Source organism: Hetaerina americana, unplaced genomic scaffold (genome assembly GCF_022747635.1).
Source record: "Hetaerina americana unplaced genomic scaffold, ioHetAmer1.1.p SCAF_50, whole genome shotgun sequence".
Taxonomy (NCBI): Eukaryota; Metazoa; Arthropoda; class Insecta; order Odonata; family Calopterygidae; genus Hetaerina; species Hetaerina americana.
Genome location: NW_027287096.1, coordinates 2,476,687 through 2,504,055, shown reverse-complemented (window position 1 = coordinate 2,504,055; position 27,369 = coordinate 2,476,687). Strand labels below are relative to the sequence as shown.

General features: G+C 40.7%; 1 protein-coding gene and 2 non-coding genes across 3 annotated transcripts in view; 1 reads left to right on the top strand and 2 right to left on the bottom strand.

Moving 5' to 3' along the window:
* Positions 1-27,369, top strand: part of LOC139694562 (kelch-like protein diablo) — a 239,628-nt gene that overhangs the window by 90,790 nt on the left and 121,469 nt on the right. The window lies entirely within an intron of this gene.
* TRNAT-UGU (transfer RNA threonine (anticodon UGU)) lies at positions 14,274-14,346 on the bottom strand. The gene has a single exon. It is a non-coding gene; the product is annotated as a tRNA-Thr (tRNA).
* On the bottom strand, positions 16,483-16,554 carry TRNAM-CAU (transfer RNA methionine (anticodon CAU)). The gene has a single exon. It is a non-coding gene; the product is annotated as a tRNA-Met (tRNA).

Below are 27,369 nucleotides of genomic sequence, written 5' to 3'. Positions count from 1 at the left end.
TTCAAGAAATAACGTGTGAGTGTTCTTTTTAGGTGTTCTTATATTGTTTGTTGCTGTCCAAGTTATATATATATATATATATATATATATATATACACATATATATGTATAGATGTGTATATATACATGTTTATATATATAAATGTTTATATATATATCACTATATCTATCATATATATATATATATATATATATATATATATATGTCACTCTCAATCCGTGGCTTCCGTCTCTGCAACAACATCCCCTCCCAACAGAAATACTTGGACCAGCTACATGACTCTCTCAGAAAATGTGGGTATCCTGAAAAACTACTAAACAGTAAAACCAAACCGTCAACCCAATACACTCCCCTCCCCTAACCAAACCGCCCAAAATGCCCTAATCTTATCACCACTTTCTTCCCCGGAATACACAAAATTAAACATTTAATTCGTGACCTCTTCCCAATTACTAATAACACTCAGTCCACATCACTTTTATTCCCACATTGTCCCTCTGTTTCGTTTAAACGCCCGTCGAACTTGCGAGACATCTTCAAGTCCACGAAGCCAACTGCGAGCACCCCCGTCTCTCCCCCGCCCCTATCCGCACCATGCAACGCCCACGCTGCAAATGTTGTCATATTCTAAGACCCTCCCCCTCACACAGTACCAACTCCCAACCGCTAGCCACCTGTACCTCAAAAAATATTATATATCGCCTCTCCTGTAACTTCTGCCCTGCCTTCTACGTGGGCGAATGCACGACCGCACTTTCCCTTCTCATGAATAACCACCGATATTCCACCAAATCTCCCGCCTTTCTTAATTATCTCATCCTTACTGACACTGCTTGCCACAATCAATCTTTTGACGACTGCTTCTCCGTTTCGGTGATTAAAATCCTTCCCAAATCTGGTAGTATAATAGAGGTGAGAACCCGCGAGATGGCGCATATTTGGGTGGCCCAGTCATTTAACTCGCCCGAGCTGAGTCAAGCTCACTGAATGCATCATATGGCTGCCTACATATCCCCTCCCACCCCCTTGTTCATTTCCTATTGGTCCCTTATCTCTCCTTCCCTCACCTTTCCCCCGCACATGTCCTCTCCGCTCTTCCCCGAGAACGCCATTCTGAAGACGATGGCCGAGCCGTCGAAACGTCAAATAACATATTGTGAGTGTCCTTTCTTTGTGTCTCTATGGTCTAAAAATCTACATCTGTGTTTATATATATATATATATGAGCAGTCATTACTTCTATATCTTCAGAGGAAGACGGATTGTTTCCGTCGAAATATCAAGAAATAACGTGTGAGTGTTCTTCTTTTTTTGTGTTTCTATATTGTGTGTTACTGTGTATTGTACTATATATATATATATATATATATATATATATATATATATATATATATATATATATATATACTACTATACATACTACCTTTATGCTATACCACATACTACCATACACCATATACTACATTTATACTATATAGATATAGTCTTACTTAAAGAAGGCCTCGTAGAAGACCGAAAGCTCGAACAAATTACCGTATGAGTGTCTTTTAAATGTTGCTATTCTATTTGTGTTCTATTGTGCCGTCCCAGTATTGTGCTGCTCGTGTTAGTGTTTCCGTATAATGGAGATATATATATATATATATATATATATATATATATATATATATATATATATATATATATATATTATTTCTTAAGAGACAGCCTTCGAATTTGCGTGAGAGATTTAATATGTAATCTAATCTTGCTCCGTGAGTGATTCCTCTTCCCTTTAGCAATTTAGCGCTATTCAGTTTTCCATAACAACATTCTACAAGACTCGCATGCGCTGCACGTGATCTAATGCGGTAATCAATCCAACGTCATGATGATCCATATACTGGCGGCATATTCTAAATGAGGCTGAACTAGCCAACGATAACGTTGCTCTTCAAACATTCTCGTCACATCTTCCCAATACTCTTCCAATAAATGCCAATTTTTTCTACTTGTTTCATATTTTCCTTACATGTTTTACCCAGGAGAGGTCGCAGCAAGGGTAACTGCGAAATATTTAATCGAGTCTACACTTTCCATTACGGTATTCCTGACGCAGCAGGTGTTCAAGAGGGAGCTACTATTCCAAAAGTTATTCACTAAGTACTTTTTAAAATTGCCCATTGTCGCATCAACAGTTGTGTTGCATTGAGGTCAATTGCTAAAGCTAATTTATCGCCAGAATAGCGGATACCTCTGAGAAATACTGCATCGTCGGCAAAAACACTTTTCTTATGATTAACCACGGAGTTAATGTTGTTGATGTAAAGAAGGAATACAAGATTTTCCATAACACTTTCCGAAGGAATATCTGAATTGACGTCTATTGCATTTGAGATAACATAATCTATGACCACCCTTTGAAAGCTACCGTTAAAAATGCTGTAAAAAAGTTCCCATCCATCAAATTGAAGGTTCGACCGTTAATGTAAGGACAGTTTATGTCAGTATTTTCGGTGGCGTCTAACTTCTCGCCATTCAGCCAGTTGCTTTCACCGAAGGAAAACCAGCTCAGACCGACTTAAGAGCTCCATAATTCTTTTACGCAAATGAATCACTTTTCTAACAATAGCTAGTTATTGTTTACCTATATCCAGAATATTATCAGCAGAAACCTTTCAAAGGTCGATTGATGAAATGGGTCATAGGTTGGACTCTTTTGAGCTACCTAATTGTATCTAAATTGAAATAAATTTACTTTCGCCCTGTGTTACATTTTCTGACATTATTGTTACAATTTTCTTCGGGTATGCTTTCTTGAGAAAAATCTTACGGAATGAATTATTTTTTATCGGTATCAATCTGAACTATCTATTCAAAAGAAATGTAATTTTACATCCAGAATAAAAATTGAAATTATTATGTTGCTCCTATTATTAATATAATTACTAACTGCAATAATTCTGATATTATGATAAGGATGAAAAATTACAGTTCTTTTGGAGAGATTTTTCGGATTGATACGGATTTATTTCATTTTGAAGCGATTGAAAAATGACTTGTTAGAGAGGGAAAAATGAGAACTTTATCACGGGTCCAATGATCATTACAATATCAAGTGTTGATGGTTTAGATTAGGCTTTTTGAGAAGTAGTTTTGCTCTTTTTTTCTCCTCTCGCCTCTGTTCCATCGAATATATACATCTAATCGGACCTCCCGAGAATGGAATCAAAGGTCTCGTGGAGGTGGTGGCTCTCACAAGAAATTGGACATCCTCGGGTGAATTCATATCAGGGTCATATTCACGAGAGCCTTCTGACCTGACCCAATCGCTTTCACGAACGTGTGATTATGCCCCCGCCCTCCTCACCCCCTCTCGCTTTCGAGACTTGAGTTATTATTCCCATTCAAAGAGAGATAAAAACCGTTCACCCCTCCTCGATTTCTTCCCTCCCCCTTAAGCCCGACCTATCCCAATTTCGTTCGTTTTCGAGCAACAAAAGAATTCTCGGGGGCGGAGATGCGAAATCCGCGCCTCCTCTCCGCCCTCCCCTCAGCCCCGCACTCATGAGGAGAGGCTAATTTGAAGAGCTTTGAGTGGGGGATAAAGGCCCATTTTTTTTACTGCTTTCCGAGATTGGCTACTTGCGAGGTAGGGAAGATCCACGGGTTAACAACTTTTTTGCGTGTTCCGTGATGTCGTTGACGTCGGTCTTCCGTCAAGGAACTTTTTAATTCGAGTTCGTTCGTGAGTACTTTTCTCTCGCGGGAGAGCTGGTGTAGATCTCGAAATCATCTCGTTAATCTCTCTGTAAGTCTCTCTTTCTCCATCTCTCACTCTCTCTCTCTAGAAAACCTTGTATTCATGCTTGGTGAATGGCATGTCCGCGAAACTCATTTCGAAGGAACTTGAATCCGGCGCGATATAGTGGGAGGAAATGCAAAATGGAAATTCCTGGAAAGTAAAAAAAAATGTTTTACTCAGCATTTCCCTTCCTCCTTCTCAAGCCTCGTAATCACTTGTATTGCAGTCATTAGAAACAATGGTGTGCTCCAGGCGTATATCTTTATGTGTGGAGCGAATGCTTTTGTATCATCCTATGATTTGTTTCAGCTCACGCCGATTCTTCAGACGCGTCAACTCATTTCGAAAAAAATTACTAACTAACAAGTTTCTTAATTTTTCTGCGACACAGCCTGCATCCAAGTCACTTGAAACGTTTTGGGAGTCAATTTTTTTGACGAAACGTAAGATGGTGTGTGTATGTACCGTAATAATCCATTAACCGGATGCTCGCACTACCCTGACAGCAGAATAAAAATTGAGAGGCTCTTTTCCAAAAATATAATTTTCTTGTTATCTCTTTACCCAGACCTAGAATGAAAGGTTTTTCTTGGGAAAACATTTATGAGAAAATGTTTCTCAGAAATACCTATAGAAACGCATCAGACGGCAAATAAGGATGTGCATTCCGTGGAAGGCGCGAAGACATCCAGAAGATTCAATCAGACGCTCAGAGGCGTTAAGTTCATTCATTTGCTCATCCTTTCCTCCTCAAATTCGTTTTCCCACTCTCGTTTCTCCTCGTCTTCCTACTCTCGCAAAATTTTCTAATGGAGGTGCACGCAGCGTCTTTCACTCCAAAAATATTTTTTCTCGAAATAGTGACTTTCAGCGTTGCCTCGTCTTCCTGTTTTTACATTCTTAATGGATAAATTAGATGAATGCGATTGATGCATCTCAGAAGCATCTCGTTCACAGTACTTGATTTATAAACAAGCTCTCTGAATGACTAGATTATACAATTTATTCTTCTGACTTGGGAAGGCCCTAGAATATGGAGGAAATACGCTACACAAATTACCATACATCGGTATGAATGAAGTTTAAGGTAGTGTTTGTTCATAATGCACTTTGTTATAGTTCTGTTTATGTCGATTTTGACGTAAGCAATCCTATATTAGTTTAGTAAATGCATGGAATAATATAGGATTGCTCTACGAGTCCTATAGCTGATATGAACTCTAATGACATACAATTTAGTTAGACCGCAAGCAAAGCATAATATATGTCCTAATCCTAATTATATATATCTCTGACCATTAATATGTTTGGTAGTTCGTATGTTTGGAGACACATCACACCAAGACGGTACGAAGTAAGGGCGATGTTGCAATGTCTTTATCCAATCTCGAGAATTAGATTCCTTCAGGCCTGCAAAATGCCCTACTTTGGCTGTCTGTTTTTTGCTTGAAGAGAATCTCCGTCCACAGGGGAACATTTTAAGCTTGGGGAAGATAGAATTCTAAAAGAGCCAAGTCAGGCGAATAAGGAGGGTGTGGCAATAATTAGTATCTTTGTTCACATATTTTTGCCATGGCAACGGCACTTGAGTGTGGGCTTGCATCATCTTGATGAAAGACGACTTTTTTCCTTGCCAAACATTGTCTTTTTTCGTCTATCTCTTGTTGTAGTTGGTTGAGGAGGTCATTATAGTATTGTCCAGTAATTGTTTGATCTGTGAGAAAATAATCTATCAGCTGAATCCCTTTCGCATCCCATAAAACAGAAGCCAAACCATTCTGGTAGACCGCATTACCTTTGCTTTCTTTGGTGGTGGTGAATCGTTTCCACTGCTTTGACTGCCGTTTTGTCTCTGGGGCACAGTAGTGGACCTAAATTTTGTCTGTGGTCATAAACTGGCACAGAAAATCGTGTTGATTGTCCTTAAAGCGGGTCAAAAATCGTTCGGAAATTTCCATTCTGTTGCGTTGTTATCCCCCGTCAAGAGCCGCAGCCCCCACAAGCAGATAATTTTCTCATATTCAATTCCACTGCTGAAATATGATATGCCCGTTCAGATAACATCCCTACAGTTTCATTGATCAGTCGCACTTTCAGTCGGCGATCCTCAATGATCATTTTATGCACTCGTATATTGTTTTCAAAATAAAATAATAAAATACTTTTTTTGAAGGATACTCTTCGTGTTTATTAGTTCTTCTCACAGTCATAATAACGAAGAATGAAATTTTTTAATATTCTGCATGATAATTTTCCCTCTCGATTCCAACATTAAAACGTAATTTTTAATGCATAAGTACCTATAAAAAATTGTGATTGAGTGGACTTTTTTGTTCCAAAGTAAAGTTCAAATGTTTTTATAGCCCTGGACAGGGTGTCGTTTAGCGTTTATAATGGATATTTTAGCTAATTTGATTTGTGTTTGAAACTTGTAAAAAGACGCATTTACGGTTGTCTTCGAGCAACTAACATGGTCAAAGCGGGTAAACGCGGGTGCACTTTAAGGTCGTGGTGATGTACACGCTAAAATGTGGTGTGAATGCATTTTTGTACCCACCGTGTACAGAGAATGAAATACTTTTTCCCCTTCCAGTTATTTTCACAGGTGAAGGTTCATATATGCATGAAATAATTTAAATGTCAAATTAACCGAAAACTTGTCGCTAAAATACCTCGTAAGTTTTAAAAATTACGCTAGAATGTCACTGCAAAAACAATGTCTCTTGACATTTGGAATATTTTCAAGCGAGTTTATGGCCTTTCACTTGAACCCCTCTGGCAGTCCGCATTTGTCAGACTTTTGAAAGTTTTGATTTCCAGTGATTTGGCGCTCGCTTTATGGTGAGCATCATTCCACCACTGATATCTTCCTCGTGCAAATGCCGGTTGGTCTCCATAGTTTTCGCCCGGAAGGGGAGAGGGAGGAGTGAAACCGCCTCAAGTCCGCGCGACTCGAATAATCACAGAGTGTTATTGCTTTCCGTGCCACCGAGTCCAGCGTGCCGCGTGTTTGCGCACCCCGAAATCTCAGGGGCAGCAAGCAAAGCTCCAAAGTCCTCCACGCCGAGGGCGACGCGATGGAGGGGGGAAGGGTTTGGGCGAGAGAGAGCGCGGAACGTTTTATTAAGCGGCCATCAAGCCTCCTGCGCTGACTCTCGGGGTTCCTCACCCACACACGCCCCTCCCCCCGCCCCCGCTTTTCTCCCCCCTGGCCGCCGTTAACCTCCACGGGGGCTCATACAACGGCGGCGAATCATCCGTCTGAAGGGAAACATGCCAAAACGGATTCCGTATCCCTATTACTCTCCCAGCCCCTCTCCTACCCTCTCACCCTTCCCTGCCTAACTCACCCATTCACATCCCCTCCCTCTCCCCACCTACGCACACATCACCCTCAACCCTCCCTTTCAATTTCCCCCGCGCTGCATGCGACGTGCATTGTCGCCGCTGCAATTGAAGCGCCCTCTCGCCGTCCTTCCTCCCCCCGATACTCTCTCCCCGTCGTCTGACTTCGTTTGTTTCGCCGTTTCCGTTTGTTTATTATTATTATTCTTTTTTTTTCGCCCCTCATATTTTTTTAAGTTCCCTCTCTCCGCGCGCCGCTGCCGTGTGCTCGTGTCATCAAAGTGCGCCCTTGGTCCTTTTTGTGAGCGCGCGCGCTCCTAGCGACGAAGGATTTTGAAGTGGGGCCGGGGGTCGGATCCCGGCGCCTTTAATGCAAGGGTTTTACCCTCTCCTCCCCGGTCTCCCCCCGCACGTCCCCGCCAACAAACCACCCGCCGCACCCCTTTCCCACATCAGTCAGTCACCCACCGCCGCCTTCCTTTCCCCACCCCGCCCTTCCCCATCCCATTCGGACTCCGTAACCACAACCGTCGCGCCCTCTTGCCTCTTCAGATCGATCCCTCTCCCTCCTCCGCACCCAAAAACCTTCATCCCATACCCCTTTTTGTAATCCGAAATTTTCGGATAAACCCTAACCCTTCCCCCGCCAAACTCGGTTCATTTCCTTCCTAATCCTCCCGCCAGAACACTGAATACATATACTGCGGGGGAGTGATGTGGCATATGATAGTGTGGGTTATAAAATAACACCGTAGGTTAAAGGAGGGCGGTAACTGTAAATGGAAAGCAAATGCATTGAGTGCACTTCACGGGTTGTAGATTTTCATCCCTAATCATCCGTCGCAACCAAATTCACGGGCGTTAAATAGGAGTGAAATTACGTCGTGTTTTAGTATTAATGAATGATAGAATTGGTTGTTGTGAGCCTTCCTCCATTCTTTCTCGAATAAAAATCTCTTGAGTCATTAATCTCGCTCGTTAACAAAATTTATATTTATTTTCCGAAAACATTTGAGTGTATTTTTTCCATAGCACGTCATAAATAGCAGATTGACTCTAACTTTGAGTTCAAACCAGCATGAAAATGCATTCACCTAAATTTCTAGTCCCTTTTAGCTTTAGATTTAATTTAGTCACTTTTTATTAAGCTAATCTTAACTTATAACTTATTGCAATGCAGAATAAGTCGTGGAACGGAATAAAGTCCACCCGTTCTTGTTTTAGTTAGAAGCAAAACAATATTTCCTCATCACAGTCATTAATTTTAGCATGCTATATTCTTTTGATACTATTGTATAGGTTCCTGCTATGCTGCATGATTAAAATTTATCTATAGTTATTCATACATTATTATTGCCTTTTGACTTTGTGAATACATTTACACTTTGTGTTCATATTTTTGGTAGGAACAGGAAATGATTTATTATCCAGTAGTTTACAAAATTCGCTTTTATAAATAATGCGCGTTGCAGGACAATGGAAAATGTAAATAACTATGGTAACGGAAAGGGAAATCACATCTCCAAGAGTAGTCGAGCAAAAGTGACTCCGGGGAGAATGGTAACTCTGGCAATAGCAGAAGCCTGAAAAAAAGGTATCTATGTGCTTTAATCAGTACAATGGATGACTAATGACGAAATATGAGTTTTCGATGCAAATGAAGGAAACGACGTCTGAAAGTCCTATTTCTCATCTATCCCACTAGCACATAATTTTCTCAACACAATATTTTTTCTTTCACGAGAAAGTAAATTTGCGTTTCCTCTCCCGCTTTTGTAGTTGTAAGATCAGAAAACCAGTTCTCTTATTCTCATTTTAACATACAATATAATTATATGCACTCTAATAGATGTTTCAATGCTGGTTCTGAAAAACTCCTTAGTTTGGTTTTTTGTGCGTCCGTAAGTAGGAAGGAGAGGCAATTAGTGGGCATTGTATTGAGTAGGAATTGAGAGAAATGTGGAGAGAAAAACAAATGAAATGCAGGATGGGACCCCTTTATTTTTATCCTTTGCCCTCTTTTTATTTTCGTCAAAGGAGTAAATGGCATTTTCCATCCCACCCCTCAAAGGAAGACGGGACCGCAGTCACGTGGCGCTGCCTGGTGCGACGAGGCCGAAATAATCCACTGATTTATTCTTTACTCCTTGCAAATCGCCCTTTTGTATGTTTAAAAAAAAACCTTCCGGGAAACGAAAAGGCTTTTTGTATTTATAGAATTAGATTTCCGAGAAAATAATGGGAGTTAGTGAATGGAGAAATATAAGTGGTTTCGGCATAAAATAAATCATTGTTATACAAGCGCCTTGCCCTCTTTCCCAGCCCTGGATGAAAAGATTCTATGGGATAAACAATTTGGGAATCCAAAAAATATTTATGCGATTTCGAAAATCCTTTCAGGGATACCACATCACGAGAGATAGAATAATAAGCTCACTCATCTGAGACGACCAAATCCCTCCCTTCGCCACCTGTCCTTCCCCCTTACACCTGCCTTCCCTCCCCCCTTCCTCTCCCTTCCTGTCGTGGATAAAGAAGAGTTATTATTTACGCTTTAATCGCCTATAGGCTTGAATTGTTTGGTGCATGAGTCGACATAATTGCGTTCAATCCCCTTGATGTTAATACCTTCCTGATTCATGAATGGGAGGAAGAATAAAAGATGATATATTTATTACGTTCAGCTTCAATTAATAAATCACTTTGCTCAAGCATGGAGAAAAGAGTTAGCCAAATATGAATTTAAAACCACTTGAATTTTGAGCGTATTCTCTGAACCTTGCTAACGAAAAAAATTTATCCTAAATTGATTTTTTGTATTTAAGCCAGGAATGAATCAATTTTTTATTTAGCCAAGTAATAGTTTAGTCTTAATAGTTCACTTAGAAACTCAGTGTAAATTATATGTGTAAAGGCAATCGGACAGTATAATTACACATTCTCCTGCCTTCCAATATTTTAATGAAAATGGTTTGAACGTTTTCAATAATAGTGAAGAGCTATTATTTATTCTGCCTACACATCCTGGTGCTGATTTGAGATGAAAATAATCATTTGATTGAATGATTAATTGATATTTCACTGCGAATTACCGCAGCTATCCTTGTGGAGAGGCGCGACTGAATTGAACCATATCGTCCGAATTATTGCAAAATTAATAAAGGATATTATTGTACATGCAAATGAATTTTGAAAGTATTTCGTCTTATTCATGGTTTGCAAATAATTTTATTATTGAATCGTGCGCCCGTGTTTTTTTGTCAAATTTTGCCACGGCTCCCATTAATTCGGAAGGGGAATTAGGTAAAGTATTGAAACTGAAAGGAAAATACATACTTCAAAACGGAAATGAAGAATCATTGAAGTGTAGTCAAAAATAAAAATGTAATTAATATCTCATTCAGTCACCGCAGTGTATTCGATTGGTGCAGAGTAAAGGCAGAAGATACAATTTTTCCCGCTTCCTCGAGCCCTCGCCGACGCAATTCTTCTCGTTAAAAAAAATATCTTCTCAGCGAGTGGGTTACTTTCTCTTCTTTTTTTTCTGGCGTTCAATTTAATAAAAAAATTTTTGGAGCGCGGCGGGAAATCATGGAGATATTTCTTTGGGAGATTCGGTGGAAAGAAAGATGAGCTGAGGCTCGGAAGAGCGGTTGGAAATGCCCAAGAAAAAGGAGCGCGAGTGCATCTTAGCCTTGAATGCAGGAAATTAAAACTTTGTTTCGCTGGATGATTAAGGACTCCAAAGAATGGAATAACCTCTGAGCTACATTATTATGGCTGGTGTTAGCCAATGAGCCTGGGAATGATACAAATTATAAAAAAATCTAATTTAACGTAACTGTTAAATACAAATAAATATAGTAAATATTTCAAAGAATGCAAGTAATGTTCATTACAAGTACATGAATTGCGGTATCTAAGTGTTAAATGTTTCCATTGTGAGACGAGCTGCTGTTTTTTCAAATTCACATGATACATACCCATAAAATCTTCCTATAAAGTGGATTTTATAGTCATAGAATAACAATGAGATTTTTTTAAATTAAAATATTTTAAGTGAAATGTTCCCAGCAAATCCCTTGAAACAGTTTAAAATACTCGGGTATTTTCATTTCGAATTCTTACATTTTTTAAGATGCCTTCTCACATGCTCACAGTATCATTTTGGTATCCATCTAATGTATCCAATTTTTTTAATGCAAGAAATGGCTTTTCGTCGTCATGTCAACATTGGTGAAACTGGCAATGCCCTTCGATGGTTATTTTGAATTGTTGATCCTGAATGTGGATGATGAGAAATTTATTATAACGCAATGTGTTTTCCAGAAATATAAAAAGAGAGTTCCTTCTGTTATCATGTACAACTATCACAAAGTGAAGCTTGAAAACAGATTTTATTAAGTAAATCTAATAATTTAAAGAGTTAAACCAGCAATAGAATTTAAGTCTACAGAGACTAAAGTGTTCTACACAGATATAAGCGATGGCCTATGGTACTGCTGCACAATGTTCCACCATCAAGATTCGAACCCAACCCCTGCGAGTGGAATCAGTACACAGCTAATACCAGACCATCTTCAAATTCTCGTCGCAACATCATCAAATCGTATTTGCGCATCCAATTATTATGATGCTCCTAAACAGGAATACATAATCGCTCTTGAACTATATTAGCATCTGAGGGTCTGATATTGCCCCAGCAATAGTAGTGATTTCGAGAGAACATTTCCAAGTTGTTCTTGAGTATTTTTTAATGCCATGTATATCGTACATGACATCATATTAGTTGCAGCCGCCAGAGTGGCTTTGTGAAAGGGGATGTTTGGGCATCAGCCATTTCTGAAGAACTATGCACTTCAATTGAACAATATGCGTTGCATGAAGTGGACCGCGTATTTAGTGGTGACATGACTGCTGACTATCGCGCAACGGATTTTAGAAATTAAATCTCCCAATATAATCGAGAAACGCTAAAAAAATAGGTCACGTACTTTTGTCGGTATGTGTTGGGCACAGATCGAAGTATCTATTCGGAACAACTCTTCAAGACACCGAAGAATGATTTGATCACAACCAGACAGCGAGGGGGCTTTAGTTTGAGTGGGGGCATATTTCAGGACAAAGCATTACATACAAAGAAAACATGTTTTCATGCTAAGACTAAATCATAAGTAAAACTCCAGAATAGAAGCATGCTTTAATTATCTGAATTGCACGTTCGTGTAATTTCTTGCATTCAGACGCATAAGTTTTACTACGCCATTTTTTCTGAGTGGTTGTATTTACGATTTACGTTCGTATTCAGAAAGACCAAAAATTGAGTGTTTCCGACCAGGCATACTAGAAAGCGGACGAATATTGACAGTTCTTTTGTCGTAAATACAATCGCGCATGCCTGCGTCACATCCCGCCGAGACCATACGTGGGCGTGTTGAGTCTCACCGAGAATGGTTTAACAGTACTGCAGTACAACTACTCCCAGGGGAGGTCGTCATGCCTCGCCGGTAGACGATATCTCCCGTGATAGCAATCGCGAGCGGATCTAGTAGAACGGCTTGCGTCAACATGACTGAGTGGATACCACGTCGTACGTCACCAACCACCCAGCGCGGCGTCATGTTTCGCACCACGCGTTGTGGGTGAGCATGAGCGGGAGGACGAATTTCACGCGAACTTTAAGGAGGGTGGAGGCAAAGGTGGTTGTGAGGCAGTCCTGGGTGGATTTGCATCGCCGCCGAGGGTCGATTTCAGTTCGGGAGACGAGTGATGGACGGTAGCTTTCTCTTTCTCTCTAGAGAGAGAAAGAGGGTGAGAGAATGTCGGGTGCCCGCGTTGAGAGACGTAGGGGAAGAAAGGGGATACGGAGGAGGAGGAAAGTGCCGCTTTATCGGAGCAAGAGTGCGTCGGACGGCCCAAGAAAGAGATAAATGCGCTCCGCAGAAAATGCGCCCTTCTTTCCTTCCTCCAGAGGCGGCCCGCATCCATTCCCTCGCCCTCCTGCCACCCTTTCCTGATCCATCCACGCGGGGGCGTGCGGAGGAAGGATCGCGGGGTGTCAAAGAAGAAGCGGTGGAGTTCCTCCTCTTCGGTGGGAGGTGGAATTGGGGTGGGAGAGGGCGGAATGGAAGAAAAAGGCTTAGAGGAAGGAGGGATGGTGGTAGTCTTTTGTGCTCGCGGAGTGGCGCTGTCAGCTTTACCCGTCCCTCGAACCTCCCCGCGTTCCATCATCCTCATCCTCTTCTCCCCGTCGGAGAGGACGGTGTCATCTAGCTCCACACCCACGTGGATGGGGTTAGGGAGAGGAGGGGATAAATAACAAAATGGTGATTGATGGGACTCCGGCGCCCAATGGCGGACCCGGGACATTTTTCTCTCAATTGAAATATAGCGGCGCATTTTCGGCTCTGCTCGTTATTTCTTTATGTTTCGTCAACACGCCATACGCATTAGGACCCCAAGGTGCAGATTTTACGCGACTAATGTCTAGCGTTGGAGGATTGGTGGTTGCGTTTAGGGATTTTTGGATGCCAAAAATGGTGCTAATCTCTTAAATCTGATATGTTTTTTCATATATTTCGCGCCTTTATTTATTAAATAACATAATAACGGCGTCAAATGAGTTAGGTACACTATAGTTACATTTACATTAAACATTATTTCATAATATTATCACTCATCCCAAATTTTTTTCAACCTAAAGCAATAAGTTATGTGCCCAATAATGGTTTCTTTTGGGAAACTCCGTCGATATTAGAGCACGTTTAACTTCCAAGCATCACATTTGAATTGACAAATAAGTAGTTCTTTCATAATATATAATAAATGCGTCCCTCTATGCGACATAATAAATAGGAAAAACTCAACTTTTCCACATTCAGTCAATATTATTTCATGTATTGTTGCACATAATGCAATTGTATCTCAGTAATAAATATACGAGAAGATCTGTACACTTAACTGTTAATGTTATTTCTTAATTTTACACTTAGCACAGTGGAATAATAGTGTAATTCGATTTTTATGAATTTAAAAGCAACATTTCGAAAATATAGCTTGTCATGAGCGAATTATTTCCGAGTCCCAGTCGAGAGAATAGCTTCTAAAAAATATTCAAAGTCAAGAATAGATGCATAAAAATATTGCCTCCTGAGAGAATTGAACTCTCGACCCCTGGTTTACAAGACCAGTGCTCTAACCACTGAGCTAAGGAGGCGGTGAGCCTATATGCCAAAGAATGTAACCACTAAGAGCAATCGTCATGTAGCCTTGTGATTTATCTCTTGTGACGTCATGTCACGATAACTGTTCATAGCCGGTTGCTATGCGGAAAATGGGCCTTGCAGGACAACTCTGTCGCGATAAACGTCTTCTGTAGGAAAGTGAATAAAGTCCTATTGCAGTGAGAAAGTAAGTACTTAAAAAATGCAATGCATATACAAGTTCACGCCTATAATATTTTGAAAATGTATGGAAGAAAATGTGTGTCACTTAAACTGAATTTGGCTAGTGGGGCTTTTATTTTGATATGATTTCCGTAGACATTTATTTATACGTGATAATTATGCTTAGAAGATTCGTAATATTTACGCTGAGGCTTGCTAATTGTATGCTGCCTGATGCTTGCTAATTGTATGCTGCCTCTATGGTTTTTATATGCTGCTAAATCGGAAGACAGTCGCGCTGATGTTTCCATCCCGCGATACATGTCTCATTAATCGGGCCTGGACTTGGGTTAAAGCAGATTGATCCTCTTTTAAATTAAAAATACTGCATGAAATGGCCTTCCCTTATATATGTCTAAAATTTCATTTTAGCATATTGCTTTAGTTATTATTTAACATATGGCCTGTATTTTCCTCATGGGTATTTTCATGTGTTATTTATGTAAATTTGTTCAGAACCCGTGAAACTAATTCATGCAGTTTCCTGCAAAGCAAAGAGTAGAAGACAAAATATACTACGAAATGCAAGAAGAGGCTGTTGTTTTGAGGGGTCTACGGAAAACCACTTAGATGCACTGTAGAACAAAGTTACTATAAAAAATCTAATGGAGTTATTTTTTTACGGCATTGTGTAACTACTTATTGAGCATAGGTGATAGCGGTGTACGGGAATGAATGTATCCTAATGTAAATCGCATAGGTTCTTAGGCATCTCCTGGGACAGAAGTAAAGGATGAGAAATTCGAATTTCACCGCAAAAAATGATATTGATGCTCACAAGCACCCCTTTGCGAAAGAACGTTCAAATAATCGTTACCAAAAGATGAATTGATGTAAAACTGAAACCAACGAGGTTGGAAGAATTGAACAAAGTGTTATCCTTTCCCAAAACCTTAGTATCCGATATAACAGCACGTATCATTGAAACTGTCAAGACAGGATGAATAATGGGTTGATGCAGGGCTTGAAAAATACATTTTCAAAGTTATTAAAGGAGAAAAAACTAAAGAAATGTTAAGGTAAAACACTTTAAAAACCCAAATATCTCCTAATCTACATCTTCATCTACTTAATCCCCCGCAAGCTGCCGCAAGGGCGAGTGGCTGGGGGTGTTAGAGCACCACCGGTAATTAAGAAAGGAAAAATCGCATGCAAAAGCCAAAAATGTATACTATCCACAAAAAAACATAGTATACAATCATGCAAGAACACAAACTCTCAGCTAACATACGCATGCACCTACAAATATACCTAATATCTTTGCAATGTTTAATTTTGTTCCGACTTGTAAATTAAATGTTTTTAATATTTCTAAAGCGGCTTCGGTTTCTTACTATTATGATTTCTGATTGTTCAGGGAAAGAATGAGTACTTGTATCTAGCTGTACTAGAATCTATGTCCCTTATTTTATCTTCGTGGTCTGATCTACCTAAGTAGTGTGGGGCCATTATAATTCCTTTAGTGTCATCGTTAAACTCGTTCGTTCTGAATCTTTCTAAAAGTCTAAATCTCGCTTGTTCTCTTCGTATTTCAAGTAGAATAAGGAATCCTTCTTCATTATTTCTCTGTAGACAAAGTAGTGGAATTTATAGTGGAGCGTGTAGAAAAAGAAGGTAACTTTTTTTAGGTGTGCCGTTTAAAATTGGCTTCATAAAGTAAGAAGATGAAGCATTTTATATCAATGCGTAGCATTTAGTGCCAATACATAGCTGATGCATTTTTAATGTTTTAACAGGACAGTGGTTTGATTATAAAATACAGGTACTTTGCTGAGTAAATTAAAATCCAATGATGCAAATTTTGAAAAGAAATGAATTTAGAAAGAAAAGGTGATTCGGCGAGAACTATCGTACTGTAGATACATTAATAGATTACTGTTAGAAAGTCGCCGAGCATGTGAAAAAATTAGCAGAGCGTGGTTTCGATCCACGGACATCTGGGTTATGGGCCCAGCACGCTTCCACTGCGCCACTCTGCTTATTGATCAAATCTGAAAATAATCAAACCCAATTTGGTGCCCGGGGATTCCAGTGATGGCCGATTTTCTGGAAATGTAGTATCCTCCTTTCCATAATGGATTATTAGTAATCCTACCGTATTACATCACTCAGCTCACGATGATTCAAATATTTCAGCAAAAGTTAATCAAAACCAGAGGAATTTGAGTTTATGTATTTTACGGGTGCTTTAATTTTCTGCATTAACTTAAAATGTGGAACATTGGAACGAGATGGTCTAGGTTCCATCTTAGATTTCGCTGCTATATCATTTCTATGCTTAGGGTCGTTAACTTCCGAATAAACTGTTTGAGGGTCAGCAAATTAGGCTTCTTGTGTATTTTTAACTTAACTTTAAGCCATGTTGATTGTTTTTTTGAGAATATTTTATTTATATCGTAATTTCTTTGTCTGAAAGAGCCTTAGCTATATCCTTTAATTTACTAATTTTACCAAGAAATGTCGAACGCACTTTCTCAGGCAGGATGAAATGACGGCAGAATGATAACCGCACCTATTATAACGATTAAAACCCTACCCTTCAAAAAAGATCAAGGAAGACCCTTTGCTACTCTTCCTTCGCCCAAATGAGCCTTAAAAAAATTTTACGTGTAAGGCATTGCGCTGAGAAGGGGAATAATTTTACTGCTTGAGAACTGCTGTCAGATGTTTTGAATCGTAATAGGACTAGCGGACTGATAATATCAGCATACGAATTCCGATTTTTTTATCATTACGGTTGTACCATTGACCTCGGTAGTGAATTTAATGGTTTGAGGCTCTAATTTGTGAAAACTCATGATCACTGAAAATAAACTTGATATTTTTTTCACATTTGGGTGAAGAAATGCCAAGTTTATTTTTTCAGTATCTTCGGCAATCAATAAAACTGATTCTAGTTTTCTTCGCAAGTGGAATTCAATGAATTCAGGTCCAGCTTCGTTAAAATGCATGATCACTGGATGAGTAAACCTTGTGAATTTTCACATTAAATTTAAATCGAGTTTTCCGTTTTCGGCGTATAAGCGGCATTATGAAGTATAACATTTCATAATCTGGCCGGGAAATATATGTACAAATTTTCTGGAGGTGAGCGGTGGGTTAATTAGGAGGTAGAGAGAATTCTGGCAGGGGGGAGTGGGGGGAGGGTGGTATGGGTTGCGTTGAGAAAGCGAATGAGGGAAATGGGGTGTTAATGGGAGGGTTGCTAATGCAGAGGTGGACGGGGTGGAGGGAGAGAGTAGGAAGAAGAGCGCGCGGGAAAAGGAGTAAATGTAAAGGGGGAAAGGCGTAGGAGATTACGAATATACTTTTGTGTTTAATATGTAAATATATTTACCGGCTTTGTTGTGAAATTTTGTACCCTATGCGTCGAAATTGTTAGTACCGTAATAACATTTGCTATGAAAATACACTACGTTTACCCTTCAGTGTTCTTCGCTTTGATTCCCTAAAATCTCATGATGCCATTGCGTGAGACGACTCAAAAGCAATCTAAATGACAGCCTCAGTCCTATTGTCTGCACCGGATGACGATGACTTCTTCCCAGAATGGAACACGAATCATGGATGCTCATCTCCGAAACTCATCTCACCCTCTCTTAAGCCATTGCGTCCCGTTCGGTCATCTCTTTGTGGAAGGCACCCTGCCAGGGACGAGAATCGAAGACGGCGACTCCCTGGGACGTCATTTCACCGCACCAGACCAGAACCCCTCCTCTCGGAAGCCCCCGCGGTTAATTAATTTCACCACAAGAACAGATCCGTTCCCAGTCCGAGATCGAATTCCGAGGGCGCGACCCCCGTGGCTCCGAATGTCCAAGTGCAGACCGAATGCGTTGTCTTCTCGTCCTGAGCCACACGCAGCGCGCGCATTAGCCTGAGAACGCAACCAAATCCCGATCCATGCTTTACCAGTCATTAACCTGCGAAAACTAAGTTCCCCCTCTGCTAAATTCCCACCCCCACGCTTCTCTTTTGCAATGCGTCCCACACCGACATAATATCCACCCCACTCTGCAGGATCCCCATTGATTGGACAAAGAGAGTCCTCCAAACCACCAATCGTATCGGGGGCGGTCGTTTGTGGTCGTGGTGATGATGAACCGGGACGTCCCTTAGATCCCATCCCGTGTCTCTGCCCGTGACGTTGAGCACCAGAGCTTTTAACGCCCGCGAAAATCCCTTCTTTCGCAGCCGGACTTAACGCACAATGACCACTCCAACGCATCAGTCACGACCAGATATGCCCGAGTGCTCTCCCACACAGACCGAACGAAGCGTGGGTGGCCGGGGAAGGGGTGGGTCGAGGGAGGATGTGCGTGCGATATGGATAACTCTCATCGGGGGGTCTGGGTTGGCGAGGGAGGAGGATTGCGCGAGAGGATGGTGGAGGTGAAAAGAGGATCCGTCAGTCGGCGTGAGGAAGGAGCGGGGGAGAACAGAAATGACATTTGTCCCATCCTCCACTGTCCTTGTCCATTCCTCGGCAGCCCCTCCGAGAACTTTATACTGGATATTGGCTGAACCCCCGATCCCCTGTCGGTGAATTGTGTTCGGTAATTGAGTGACGCAGCGGGATACTAATTTGGGCGGTCGAGTGATACCAAATTGCAGATGAGTTTGTGTTGAACATTTCAAGAGGTTTCACACGTTTTTGAAATGTCCCAAGTGGCAAGAACAGAACTTTAAACTTAAGAACTTAGAGAGAGTGAAAATTTTATATTTTTCGAAAATTTTCGAAAGTTTTCGATTCCGCGAACTATTATTTCGATGCCGCTTCTTCAGTATCTGGGATTACAGCAGATATTTTTCAATGGAGACTCTGAATCTGCGTACCTTAGTGATCTGTATAAATCTTAACGGATCGAGTGAGGTACTAAGATGAAAACGGATGCAGGACGATAAAATGATAAGGTTTTCAGTCGTAACCATTAAATTGTTACTATTATGCATTTGATCCTCGAGGATTTTTGCCAAACGATTGCGGCATGATTTTAAATGGAATAATGCAGTGGAACAATGCAATAACTTTATGCAGATACACGGCTGTTTTACAACCCAATATGTTGCGTGCTATTAGGCTAAAATCCATACATTGTTGGTACTCTTCATTGCCCGAATCATTGGGCCGCACATTTTTCACTAAGCCATGATGTAGTACATGCGTACATATCGTGGAAAACAGACTCCTCCGAAGTTTTAACCACTACCGTTTCTACTGCCGTTTTTCTCTTCTCTTCATCCACCCACTGGCGTATATCATTTGAATGATAACCTCTGCCATAAATTTCGCCACGAATAAAGAAGATAATCAAAACCGCGTTCAACTATTTTTGAAGCAATTCATTTTAAGGCAAACTAACGAAAAATTTGCTTGTATCATCTTATCCGTATGATGACTAAGTACCTTAGAAAATAGTATGAGGTGTGTTTGTTTACCATGGGACCATCATCCGATAGTAGGGTGCGTGCAGATTATTATGTATTTTAGACCCCGTTTTCTAGTGTGTGGTATTTAAGAGAGCCAGACTGAGCTGTTGCAAAGCGAAGTAACACGCAGATGGTTAAAGCATATGCTTTTTTTCATGCCCAATTAACCTTTCTTCAATTTCTTCTCGACAACATAGTCTAATTGCATTTCAGACAATGTTATGCTGGTGCCATGAAAGGGTTAAGAGGGAAAGACAAACTTTTATCATCAACTAACTTTTTATTTTAGATCCAGTTTTCTACTCCAGGAGCAACCTTCAGGGAAGCTAAGGTATTACCTCAGTCATATGAAGATCACCCCAGAATTCAAAACACGGGGCGTGCAAATAAAACATTTGTAGATATTATAAGTATTCATATTAATTTTTTTTCTTTTTCTGCAGCCTCTCCAGGTCATATTAAATCCAGGCATTTATATCTATCCACTAGATTGAGTTTTGAATTATTATCTCCATGCTCCAAGCGAATTCAGTAACCTTGTTACGATTTGACGACTACAGTAAGAATAAACTTATTTATTCAGCTCCTAATAATGAAAATAATTCAATAATTGAAAATCAATTTAATGAGGAACAGTTTCGTTTCCTTTCTAAACTAATCACGCAGCTATTCTTTAACTTCGGTAATTGAATCTGTCTAGGTACTTTACCAATACTTAAGGAGTATTCACCAGTGTTGTAACTTACGCAAAACATATAGTACCTCTCCGCAAGGTCTCCTCGCGATAACCTTCACAACGTTCATAGATGAAGTCACGAAACACCGTCAAGTGACGATCGAGGGTCCACGTAAACGATGCCGGTCGCGAAGTCATTCGAGCAAGGTTATTTCTATTTGGAGTAGCCTATAGTTGGCATCATGGTGCATAATTACTGTGAAGCGAGCTTTAGAAGAGCGTTTTTAAGTTGCTTCCTTTCCTCCATTAACTTCTGCACTCCTCTTATCCCCACAGTCGCCCGGCGAACATTTTCGCGTGCGACTAGAAAGTACATTCCGTTCGCTCCGGATCCCTGTCCGCACCGAGGGTAGGTAGTGTCCTTTTGAATCCCTTTGTTTACGCGCTGAGGAAAAAAGCGTTACGAGGAGGATGCCTCCGCCAACTCCCCATATCAGGCTCGGCGCGGCATCACGGGTGGAGAGAGAGAGGGCGGGTGGGACAAGACCGTCGAGCCGGCATGAGATCCGTGGGGAGGGGTGGGGGTGTGGGAACGCGGAATTGATGCGGGGACGTAGGGGAATGGGAATAAGAGCGGGGATTGGGGGAGGGGTAGAGGAGGGATTGAAAGCGCGGGATGGGAAGGCATCGTGTCGGTCGCGCGCTCAATTGTTGACCGCGAAGACAATCGGCGACATGGTGCGGCAAAAAAACCGCTCGGACATCGACGGGATTTGAACGAGAGAAGGACAATGGCGCAGCGGAACACGGCGCGGGTGAGGGCGGGGAACGGAGATGGGAGGAGGCGTGTGCTGAAGGGGAAAAAAGCGAGAAATGCGAGGAAAGTGAATGAATGTTAGAGAGTTAAAAAGAACGTAGTAAGGATTGAGTATCGATTGATTAGTCGAATTGACGTCGCAGATAGTGATAAATATTATGATCGTTTCTCAGAATGTGAATGCATTACTCCTAGGCTTGAATTGTTAAAGATCCTCTGGTTAAAAGGTTAACTAATGGATCTTTACATAAAATATCTGCAACGGAAATTAAAGTGCACTTGAGAAAGCATTTTCTATCGATACTTCTCGGAAAACGTAATTCATACTTGAAACAATCTATATTTACTAGTTATTTTGCGAGCAAACCACTAGGGAGTGCGGCAAAATGTTATTCCGCGCCATGCATGCAACTACAGAATTGAGTGTTGCGTATATTTTTACTGCCACAAGAAACGTTAACTAATAATTCGGGTACTTAAAATAATTTTTGCATAAAACATGTTTTACGGAATCCAAGAGTAAATTACCTCTCTGAATGATAAACAAGTGTACGGCATTTAAAATAGTGTGACATTTAAGTTAATATGCCATAAAAATTCATATGCCCATCATATTCCATGGTCCTATCAATTTGTGTATTGCAGAAATATTTTGTTATATTGGATTGGAGGGCAGGAGGTATTCTCTTTTTCAAGACAGAAACCTTTTTGCTATCATACATTTCCTATGGTTTTTCATTGCAGCAGATTTATATTTTCCGGATTACAAAGGGATTTCTGTTATAACCCCGTTACTGCTTGCGAGGTATGTTTAGATTGGTAGTCTACCGGTTAAGTTAGGTTTTTGAAGGACACAGACTGTACACGCCTACACTTCTTAGCTCTGCTAACAAGAAAACCTGTAACCCAAATTACGATAAACCCTTCTTCAATTCCACATGCATCTGTCCCGTTCATTCCGTCAATCTAAACTCTCTACATACATATTTTCTGCCACCTAGTTATTTTTCCCAACAATCCTCTCTCTTCTCCCACCATGTCTAGTACTGTTATTTTTGCTTTGTTCATTTTACCTTTTCCATCCATCTCCACACCTACATTTTAAAAGCCTTCTATTTACGTCTATAATGTTGCATCAATGACTAAGTTTCCGCTCCGTAAAAACCGACGCTTCTTACCAAAGTGTTCACTTATCTTTTTTTAGCATCCTTATTTGGCGTCCCTATTATCGATTCCCCCTCGTTGTGGAAACTTCTTTGATTAGCATAATTCTTCTTTTTATATCCCTAGCATTTTGACTGTCTTGGTCCAAAACCGTTCTAAGATAGGTAAACTGTATCACCTGTCCCAGGTTTTGCCTTTATATTTTAATTTTTAACTTACCTTTCTACTTTTTCGAAAACCTCATGGGAATTATAATTTTAATTGGTTTTATCTAATATCTTATTAATCTCGCAGTTCATGTCAGTTGTGTATTGAATGTCATATTTTTATCGATTTTCAATCAGTCGCACTTATGAATTATGTAGGTGTATTTTAACAATCTTTTTCATTTTATATAATATATTTGATGTTTCATTGAGCACGTCAAGTGCCATTTCCATCAACATTCTCTCGCTATTTGTGGGGAAAAAAATATATAATTATATCACTATTTTTCTAATTTGTACAAGATCTATATGTTTTATAGTTTTTGAATTAGGTTTAATAAGGTATTGCATTATCAAATTGAGTAGCTTCAGGCGTGATGTGGTGGCAGTCCGACATAATTACTAACTGATCGTAGCACTTTTCCACTTGATAACAATCTTTTTTTATTTTACGACCGGGTTTCGATATATTACATCATCATTAGGTTTTGGTGGCAATGTATTGCTTTTGGTTCAGGTTTTGATGTATTACATCACCTGATGATGATGTAATACATCGAAACCCGGTCGTAAAATAAAAATAAATTATCAAGTGGAAAAGTGCTACGATCGGTTATTCCGCGTATTGCATTATGTTGAAAAATTTGAGCTGCTTTTATCCCAGGAGGAATCGTAATATATTTGTTCATGTTTAAATTCTCTTTTCCAATATAGGTTTTCGTAATTTCTTCAGGTTAATATTTGATATAAATTGATATGCAGTTCGTAAATATTTTGTGCTTACAGAATAATTTTGTTACAATTCCACATTCATTGGTTGTGCAGTTCACTTGTATTTTGAGTTAATTTCGCACGAAATATTAAAATGCGTGAATCAGCGTATGGAAAGTTTTTTTACGAATTAAAATTTTAAAGTAAAATTTAAATATGAAATGTAGAACCACAAAGTGATTTATTAAATCAGCCAAATTTGTCAAGAGTTAAAACTCACATCTGCGTGAAAATACAAGTCTTACGGAAAAAGAATATGGTGCACCCCACAAGTTTGGAACGAACTGAACCGGACACCAGAACTCAAAATACGATTTCTTTCATTTATGTCACCCCATGGATGTCTCCTTTTGTGAAAACTGGAGTTCTTTTATACTATTGATCTCCGCTGATCTAATGATGTTTCGCATGAGCTCATCGCTTCAGGCCCAATTTATACTCTTTCGCTCGTGATCATTCTTGCTAACGGCCAATCTCGAGTGGCGCCCACTCGTGACATGACTCGGGAGTATCAACTCGTCAATTCTGCCCGTAAAATGCTTTTATCCCCTCCCATCCCCTCATCTCCATCCCTCCCACCCTATTTTTACGTCCTCGGCTTGCGTTCTCCAAGGCAGGTTGGTCTCCCGTTTCCCGAGGATTAATATTTTGAACAGAACTGAGTCTTTCCGTGCGGATGCCGCCTTTGATGCGCGCATCCCTCTTTTGTGGAGCGCATCATCGTCAGCTGCAATTCATAAGTATAAATGCGGAGCTTGCGCACATGTGCGGACTCAAATAAAACGTAGACTGGCACTTGACGTGACATTTCGCGTTCCCGAAAACAAGGGATTCGTCGCACGGTATATATTTTTTTCCTCTGCAGTGATCATTTGCTTCTCTCATATGGCGAGTGTTTTCCATACTTTATCACAAGTGTGGAGGTGGAGGGAGGTGAATTTCGTCCCATCTTTCTTCACATCCTCATATTTGAGAGAAAGGAGAGCACTTGTTGGTCCTTTGATCGCAGGATTTCATCTCGAGAATCTTATTACGAGAGACAGAGAAAGAAAGGCGACCTCTCAGTTTTTTGTTTGATACCGTTCCTCTTTTAAAAGTTTCCGCGACGGGCAATTAAAAAAAAACACCTATTGGGCTCCCCTTCTTCTTCTCCTCCTGGTTTTAATTACGGGGTAGCGTCTTCGCTGTGTATTATTTCCTCAGGGTTCAAGCAAGGGCGACCGAAGCGAAGGTGCATTTCGTCCCACCCTCCGTCAAGATCCTACCTTCCGGTTCTCTGTTGCCATGGCAGCGGAGGACATGGCGCATTCCCTAAATACCCTGAAGATAAAGTAAGCGAAAAAGTTTTTCAAAAGGGAACTACGAGTCACCCGACCCCCTAAACCTCCTCTCTTTCCTCGGTTCTCCTCCAGGAGAATTCAAGAACCTCCCATGCAATTGTTTCCTTTTTTTTATTCGAAAACGAAAAAAAATGGAAAGTGTGGAGGGTGGTTGGGGGGTGGGGGGAGGAAAAAGGCGGAAAATAATGTGAGCGAATATGCATGCGTGATGGCGCGGACCATCAACAACAAGATGGCTTCTTCCCCATCCCGCGCGCAAACATTCTTCCCCATCCTACCGAAACATTCCCCCGGAAAAAGTGCTCGACAACAAGATGGCAAACCTCAAAGGAAGTGGTCCTCCATCTTTTTGGGCAAGCCCTCCTTTCTGCCTCCGCATCAAGTCTCCTTTTTTATTCATACTTCCCTCCCGCGCACCCTTCTCCCCCTTCCCCCCCCTCATCCCTCCTCGCGTCCCTCTCCGGAGCGCAGAAAGCCTCGGAGGTTGACTCGTTTTTTACGCTTTAAGAAACGAGATCTCGCTTTTCTACTCATTCTCACATGTTTACTCTCGCACCGAGCGCTCTCTTCCTCGCCCGATCCTTGTCCTCCCCTCTTCCCGAATAGCACAGATCCCATATTTCCTCCCAGGAACCCCCAACCCGGAATGAATCCTATCGGAGGCGGTCCTCTCCCGCACCCTGAGTGGAGTCGCGTTCCTCTTGCTCCTTCAGAGGTCCTCCATGAGAGGAAAAAAATCTGGAGCGAAGGAGTCCGCGCGCATCTTTCGCGTGTGCTTCGGCGCGGCACCAAAGGGAATAAAACATGCCATTCACCTTTTCCATGATCTGACATTCCCTTTCTCGGGTCTTTTACCCCCATCCGTTACTGTTGCCGTTTCCTTTACCCCTCCCTTTCCCCCTCCTCCTCACCCCCAAAACCCCTGCCCGTTTTGCGTTCCCTTTCAAAGATGGTTCCGGTCAAATAAGCATTTCCCATTCTCTTCCCAGAAACCGTTGTCCGCTTTTAAGCGCAAGAAGTCCACCCCATACCCTCTTGCGCTTGCGGATCACCCATTCTTTGCATATTCCCCACGACCGCTTTTTTACTCCGGACTCGGCGATGTTCTCCTTTTCCGACGAAGAGTCTCATAGACGGGACCACTTTTGTTAACGCTCTGATCTGCGCTGTTTAACTGACTCTTATGACTTCCATGATGCACGGAGCACCTACTTTGTCTCCTCCATGCAAATATTCAATTCACCCGTTATGACGAACTAAAGGGCCATTATCTCTTCGCTGCTTGACTAATGATCTGATCAGGACCTTCTGAAGAATGTAAATTCCCAGATATACGTCCATATATAAAAAAAACTACCGGATAACCTCAAATGTAACTTATGTGGAATCAGCCTTTGATGTGCACAAAATATCGAGAATTTAAGAGCATAAAAATAATTCGCTTTGAACGAGATTCCAACCCATATCCCTCGATTTTAAACCGAGTGATGATAAATGACAGAGAAACTTCTGTAGCGTAACTAGCTTAAGCACATGGACGATTATCGCAGGATTAAGATTTGATCACTTGTTAAGGTAAAGGATGTTGACACACTGAAATTCGCGTATTTGTGTCCTGTTAGTGTTTGAGAACAACATGATTTTACTGTAGTCCAATTTTACTGAAAAAACGTGAGCAGTACACAGACTGCTCGTGAATGTTTTTTTCAATAACTTCATTTGCCGCATATGCGAACAATTTTACCTATCAAGGTAGCATCGCGTAAGCCGTCGCTGGCTGTCTGGGTAGAGCGTGAATCATGCCAAGCATGGTTGATCCATTTTATATGTTAGTGCAAGGTTATGAATTTATATGGTTAATGCCTTAGAATCAAAAAAATAAACATGCACTCGAGTGTTTAATGTTGAAATGTAATTCGATAAATTTCATATAGGCAATTGGTGATGGTTGTATTGAAGTAGGAGTAATGTCTATAAAAATACTATAGACTAGACAAACTTATCTAACGATTTCCTGAGCAATGTCGAAGACAATATTTCTGGGCGCAATCGAGATCCCTTTGTTTGCGTGTCATTTTCATCGCTGCCTATATAGTGCAAGCAAGGTACTGTTTGCAATCGAAGATCTTTCAACCCAGCTGCAATTATTCATAGTAGCGCAATAAAATGCGCTAATATTTTCCATAACGCGAAATTAGAAAACGATGATTGCGTTTCCTTCGTCCTTATTTTTGGACACAGTGATGATAGCTAGGACTTTTTATGAAGATTCGTATTCTTTTTCCCTTATTGTTCGCGGAGAAAAAGATATTTTTAAATATTTAAGCTCGTCTGACTTAATTTCCGGAGTTATGTGAATAAATCCTGCTGCATTTGGATAATGGGTTTTT